Here is a 7,500-nt window from a genome sequence, read left to right as displayed (position 1 = left end):
TTCCATTCCGTTATCCTTTATTTTGATAATTTGTATAAAAATTGTGACTATATTATGATGACGAATTAAAACGTCAATTTCAATAGGATTCAATAGTCTGATGTCACGTCCGCCCAGCAACGAGCATCTTGATTCCCAACAAAGAAAATCGGTACTTTTTATTCTTCATGCTGGTCAGAACTTTTTCACATGTCATGTGATCAGAATTTATAAAAGTCAAAACATGATCAGAGTTATATTGTTTTTCTCCTCTGGATACACTTTTATGTTCCTTGGAGAAGTATTTCATAAGGGCGTCCGCTATTGTTTCGATAGTTTAGAACCAGTTACTAAGTTACTATGCGTCATTACGAGGGAAGTGACTGTCACAGTAAAGATTGTTCACAATTATCTTATTAAATTTTATTTTATTAAGAACTGAATTCATCTCACTCCAGTTATATTTCGGTAGGCTTAGATAAACTTTACCTTCTAATATTAGATCGTCTTTCCTTTTATAGCCTTCCCTCGAATTAATTTCTAATTAGTGAATACTTTTCGTTCTACATTCTGTCACGTAGCCACTTATTATAAAAGCTGATAGGTCTAACATTTGACACTCACTTTCTCTCCACAATCTATGCCGGACGGCCAGTCACTCTATTCCTATATATATATATTGTAAGATTTTTATCTTTTGGGACTTTGTAGATATTATATCTACACCATTAAGACGCCGGAGCTTTTAACTTTGATTGTATAATCTTCAAGGAACAAACCCAAGCCCGCTGTCAAAGGACTACACAATAACCTCTTACCAATTGCCTGGAAGTGGAATTTTACGAGTCCAATCCTGTTATCAGAGGAATAGATCATCCAAGCCCATCAACTGCCTGGAAACGTAAACTTACGAACCTGAGATATTATCATAAGTTACGTAAAATATTCATATCTCTATTTGTAACTGCCACGATCACTGTTTATCTCTTTTAATTAAATTTCATCATTATTTTTATTTCATTGTAAACAAATCGTTAATTGTTTTTCATTTATAGTAACTAGTAAATTCTGGGGCCTCATTCTACATATATCTTTATGCATAGTCGAGTAGCTCTTTACTCACTTGAGACCATGACATTTTGGAGGGGACACATATAAAGAATTGAATTGATTTAGTTACTTATATCTATTTCATCTAACTTTAAAGTTTAAATTGTAAAACTCTTAATTGCCCCACTTGATCATATTTTAATTGAACTCCCTATTTACAGGATTAATTTTTTTTCTTTTTTCATTTCTTCATTTAAATGGAATAGCAATTTATCCATTCATTCTTTCATTCAAATTGAATAGCATTTTATTGATTCATTCCTTCATTCATTTATTCATTTATAAATTATTCATTCATTCATTGTTCATTCATTCATTCATTCATTCATCCATTCATTCGTTTATTCACTCATTTATCCAATCATTCATACATTTATTCCTCCCTTCATTCTTTCATTCATACATTATCCATTCATTCATTCATCTATTCACTCAGTTTTTCATTCATTCATTCATTCCTTGTCCACTTTGTTATTATATCACTCATTTCATTTTGTTGTTTGCCTCATTCATGAATTGTTTTCAATATGTTTACATTCCGTAAAGATTCACTCACCTGTCATCCAATCACTCAGTGTTGTGAACACATTTTGTAACTATTGTAAATCTTACGATATTTTATTGTTTTGTATTTCAGACATCACTGTTAAACACTCTTCAATGCCTAATTACAATTGTTGAACAACCATTGAACAAGAGAGAGGTCCCAGCCACGAACTGAGTTGGTAAATATATCCTTCATTATTCTCTTTTACATGAGTTGGGCATCACATAGTAACTATAGACATCGTGATTTGTTTTGCATAGTGATTTGTTTTAAATGCATTTTTGGCATATTACTGTTACCGAAAACCACTTATATATTATGTTCTGAAAAGTGAGTCTTTAAAAACTAAATAATAATAAAAGGAGTCTACTTGCCGTCGTGTTATAATTAGTGATAGATAACTTGGGATTATTTTGGCATCCTATTATTGTTATCACACTCTAGTATATTAGCGTCATTGCGAATAATTGTACACAAACTAACGACGAGTCACACACATTGGTGATACATTTTTCGTAGTAACATAGTTTAGAGTACACGCGATTGACACATTGTTATTGACACAAGTCATAATAACTCCGCATTGTATTGACACATTGCTTTATAAGATATAACGATAAAAGGCATCAAATTCAACATACATAATAAGTTGAAATAAGAGAGAGAGATTTCTAAAAATAGAACAGTTCATTCCAGTAAGTGTAAATAAATAAAACGGTCAGTAACAGTATCCTGTCAATATAATATATATAAAATATCGTAACTAATTTATTGCAACATGGAAGCATATAAAAGATACTTAAGTCTCGCAAAGGACTTAGAAATACCCCAGGAAAGAATATTTTCATGGTGCGAAGAGAAAGTAAAAGAAGAAAAAGAACATGAAGAAAGAATTCGTAGAGAAGAAAATGAAGAAAGAATTCGTAGAGAAGAAAATGAAGAAAGAATTCGTAGAGAAGAAAATGAAGAAAGAATTCGTAAAGAAGAAAAAGAACACGAAGAAAGAATTCGTAGAGAAGAAAATGAAGAAAGAATTCGTAGAGAAGAAAATGAAGAAAGAATACGTAGAGAAGAACGAGAAGAAAGAGTCCAAGAAAGGGAACTAAAAAGACAAATAGCTTTAGCAGAAGAAGAAACCAAAAGGACCCAAATGATGCTGGAAATTGAAAAAACAAAAACCGGTCATGAAAGAAAACATAATAATAGTGATGAATTTTTCGTGAAACTTCCACGCATGCCAACATACGATGAACGCTCAGACTGTTTAGAATCCTTCTTACACCGATTCGAAGTTCAGGCTAAAGGTTATCGTTGGCCAGAAAGCAAATGGGCCACAGCCTTGATTAACTGCTTATCTGGAGAACCGCTAAAAGTTTTCTATACCTTAACAACTGAAGATGCAGATGATTATGGTAAAATTAAAGATGCTCTACTAAAAAGATTTAGATTAACAGAAGATGGTTACCAGGAAAGGTTTCACACTGCAAAACCGGAAAGTGGAGAAGACTTTAATACATTCGTGAACCGAATTACTCAATTTCTAAATCGGTGGCTTGAGTTGGCAAACGTAAAACAAGACGACTTTGCAGGCCTTTACTATCTCACGCTGAAGAATCGAATCTATCAAGCTTGCAACCCAGATTTAGTCGCATTCTTTAAAGAGAAAAAGCCAGAAAACTTGGACAAATTAAAAATCTACGCAGAAAACTTTAACAGCGCACATCCATTGACACCCCTAAGCAGAACATTGAAGGAACCATACTACGCTGCTGCTGCTCAGAGTCCATGTACACCTAAAGTTCAATACTCAAATAGAACGAGCCGATCAATCACTCGGAACACGCAAGTGAAACAAGATGATCATAGTACCAAACCATGGAACAAACAGTTCAATAGAGACCATAGCCGACCCTATCAAAACAAAACAAGAAATAGCACTGACAATAATACTGAGTATAAGAAAACCAACAAACCTATAATTAAATGTCAATATTGTGGAATGAAAGGCCACACAGCAGACAAATGTTACAAAATCGTGGGTTATCCAAAAGAAACTGCAAATGCATCACTCCAAACAAGTGTAAACAATCAGACACGAGTAATGTCAGGAGAAAATATAAATGTGTATTGCGTGAAAGGTATGTCACTTTTAACACAAACTCACAAATCAGGATCGCTATTTTTTTGTGAAGGCAAAGCTAATGGAACTGATTGCAAAATATTGAGAGACACAGGATGCAGTACAGTAGGAATAAAAGCATCTTTGATCAATGACGAAGACAAAACTGGAAAAACGGTACAATGCATCACATTCAGTGGCACAGTCGAAACCTTTGAAACAGCTAACGTGTACATAGAAACCCCATACTATACAGGAATAGTGGAATGCTGTATACTTCCCAACCCCGTCGCTGATGTTATTGTTGGCAATATAAAAGGTCTTAAAGACAACCCAACAGATGTAAAAGAATGGTCATTAACCCAAGAAACAGCTTGTCTAGCAGAAACAAGAAAGATGACTAAGACAACAGAGAAGCCAATGACTATTTCTCTAGAACCACAACAATTTGAGAGGAACACGTTCATTGAAGAACAGAAAAAGGACCCGACTTTAACTTCATATTTCAATATCGCAAACAAAGGGACGAAATCAAAAGTTGAATACATCATTGAAAAAGATATTCTGTTCAGGTTACATAGGAAAAGAAACAAAATAGCTAAACAACTGGTCACACCGAGTATTTACAGAAACAAAATCCTTGGAATAGCGCACGATTCAATAACTTCTGGACATCTTGGGAGCTCTTCCACATTGAAGAGAATATCCGAGAATTTCACATGGCCTGGAATTACTAAAGACGTCCGAGAATATGTGAAATCTTGTGACACATGCCAAAGAAGAGTCGCAAAAGGCAGAATACCGAGATTGCCATTAGAGACAACCCCAGTTATTGAAAAAGTTTTTCAAAAAGTTGCAATTGACATTATAGGCCCTTTAACAAAATCAGATAGAAACCATACACACATACTAACACTAGTCGATTACGCAACCAGGTGGCCAGAAGCGATAGCATTGAAATCAACTACATCGGATCACATAGCTGAAGCATTGATGACAATTTTTACTAGAATAGGCATACCAAATGAGATACTGTCGGACAATGGACCCCAATTTACATCACATATGATGCATGAAACCATGAAACTCATGGGAATCCAACACTCATTCACAACTCCCTACCACCCCCAAGCAAATGGTCTTTGTGAAAGATTTAATGGCACTCTAAAGAATATGTTAAGAAAAGTGTCAGCAGAAAAACCAGATGATTGGGACAGATACTTACCAGCAATCCTATTTGCATATAGAGAAATACCCCAAGAATCTACAGGCTACTCCCCATTTGAGTTGATGTATGGACGATCACCTCGCGGCCCGATCAATATAGTAGCCGACATTTGTAAAGGGAATGAGGAGGGCAATAACGAAATTATGTTTGCTTACGAATATGTAAGAAACCTGAAAGACAGAATAGAGGATACATGTAAGCTAGCACAGGAATCCGTCACTAAAAAAGCAGAGAAATACAAGGAATACTCCGATAGAAAAAGCAAGTCAAGAAAATTTGAGATTGGTGACAAAGTACTAATACTCTTACCCGATGACTCGAGTAAACTTTTAGCTACATGGAAAGGACCATTCGATGTATTAGCAGTACGATCTGGTGTTAATTACGAGATTCAAATTAACAACACAACAAAGACATTCCATGCAAACATGCTAAAAAAATATTTCGATAGAGACAGATTATCACAACCAATATTTAACCATGTTGAAGCTGCAAATGTAGGATTAATCATCGAAACTCACAGCGATGATGTCGAACTACAACACACCCCACAACATGGTAACTCTAAAAATAGTACAATTAATGACGTCACAATCAATCCTCAACTAAACGAATGTCAGAAACGAGAAATCAGGTCATTATTAGAAAAGTACCAGTCAGTCTTTACAGACGCACCCGGACATACAACATTAGTGGAACACGACATAAAGTTAACCACATCTACCCCTATCAACGTGAAAAACTATCCTATTCCATTTCACGCACGAGAACAAGTTGAAAAGGAAGTTAAGGATATGCTAGATACAGGAATAGTTAGATATTCTTCAAGCCCATACTCATCACCAATAGTAGTAGTGAAAAAGAAAGACGGATCGATAAGGCTATGTATCGACTTTCGCAAATTAAATGAAGCAACAGTATTTGATGCAGAACCAATACCAAATCAAGAGAATTTATTTGCTGCCTTATCTCAAGCAAAATACATGACAAAATGTGATCTTTCTAGAGGTTACTGGCAGATTCCACTGAAAGAATCATGTAAGAAATACACAGCATTTCAATCACCATTAGGATTGTTAGAATTTAACTATATGCCATTTGGATTATCGACAGCCGCATCGACATTCCAAAGAATGATGCGTATGTTATTAAAAGACATCCCGTCTACACTCTCATACTTCGACGACGCATGTATTTTCTCAAACTCATGGACTGATCACATGACAACCTTAGAATTAGTGCTTGAAGCATTAAAACGTAATTCTTTAACAACAAAACCGTCAAAAACAAGCGTTGCATTTTACGAAATTGATTTTCTCGGTCATACCGTTGGTCATGGGACACAGACACCCGAGACAGAAAAACAAACAAAAATCGCACAATTGCAACCACCTAAGACAAAAAAAGAAGTACGCAAAGTACTTGGGCTCCTAAATTTTTACAGGAAATACATTTACAACTTCGCACACATCGCGACACCGCTAACAAATCTGACAAAGAATGGGTCACCGAACAAAATTGTTTGGACAGAAGTGTGTCAGAATAGCTTTAACCAATTAAAGGCATTACTCTGTTCAGAACCAATTCTTAAATTACCCGACATATCAAAAGAATTTGTTGTAAGAACTGACGCGTCTGATAAGGGCATCGCAGGTGTACTATTACAGGAACATGAGGGAACTCTAATGCCTTGCTTATATGCAAGCAGAAAATTATTGGACAGAGAATCACGATACTCTGTAATAGAGCGTGAAGGACTGGCCATCGTCTTTGCTTTAAAGACATTCAGCAGATATCTACTGCTAAAAGAGTTTGTGGTCGAAACGGACCATAAACCACTCACGTACATAAGAAATAACAAAATGAATAATAGTAGAGTACTAAGGTGGAGTCTATTTTTGCAAAATTACACTTTCAGTATCTCTCACATACCAGGTTGTGAAAATATTCACGCCGACCTACTTTCTCGATTAGTGTAATGACGTGAGAAGGGTATAACTTAACCTCCCATGCATACTGTTAGTTACCTCGCAAACTATGCCAAATCAGAACGCACAAATTCGATAATTTTATTTGTAAACATGATGACCCAACTTAATGTAACATTGAGTATTGTTTGGATATATATACCATACCCATTCATGATTTGGGAAATCTTCTCTTTATCTATTATTGTTATGAATTTTCACTCATTTATGATTAATAATTGAAATGTCAATATTCCATTTACATTTTCATTCATTTCATTCAGTAAATTACCTTCATATCATCGACTTAAACCATGCTTCATTGCCATCACTATTGTTTATCACAATGATTTGTAATCACATTGCCATCATGTTGTTCATCACAATGATTTGTAATCACAATCTTTCATTGTTATTGTCACCCATTCATATACCTACGTTAGTATAAACATTTCCATATCTAGTTAATAAATAATTTAATTGTAGCACAAATCATAACAATGGATTAATGCTAGAGTATCATGATAGTAAATTTACTTCCGTTTGTAAA

At 34.9% G+C, this 7,500-nt stretch overlaps 1 protein-coding gene across 1 annotated transcript in view; it reads left to right on the top strand.

The window, feature by feature from the left end:
* Window positions 1-7,500, top strand: part of LOC144980983 (uncharacterized) — a 40,412-nt gene that overhangs the window by 6,931 nt on the left and 25,981 nt on the right. The window lies entirely within an intron of this gene.

This window comes from Berghia stephanieae, chromosome 10 (assembly GCF_034508935.2).
Source record: "Berghia stephanieae isolate SIO BIC M18660-M18661 chromosome 10, UCSD_Bste_1.3, whole genome shotgun sequence".
NCBI classification, from domain to species: domain Eukaryota; kingdom Metazoa; phylum Mollusca; class Gastropoda; order Nudibranchia; family Aeolidiidae; genus Berghia; species Berghia stephanieae.
This window is presented reverse-complemented; position numbering and strand designations above follow the sequence as displayed.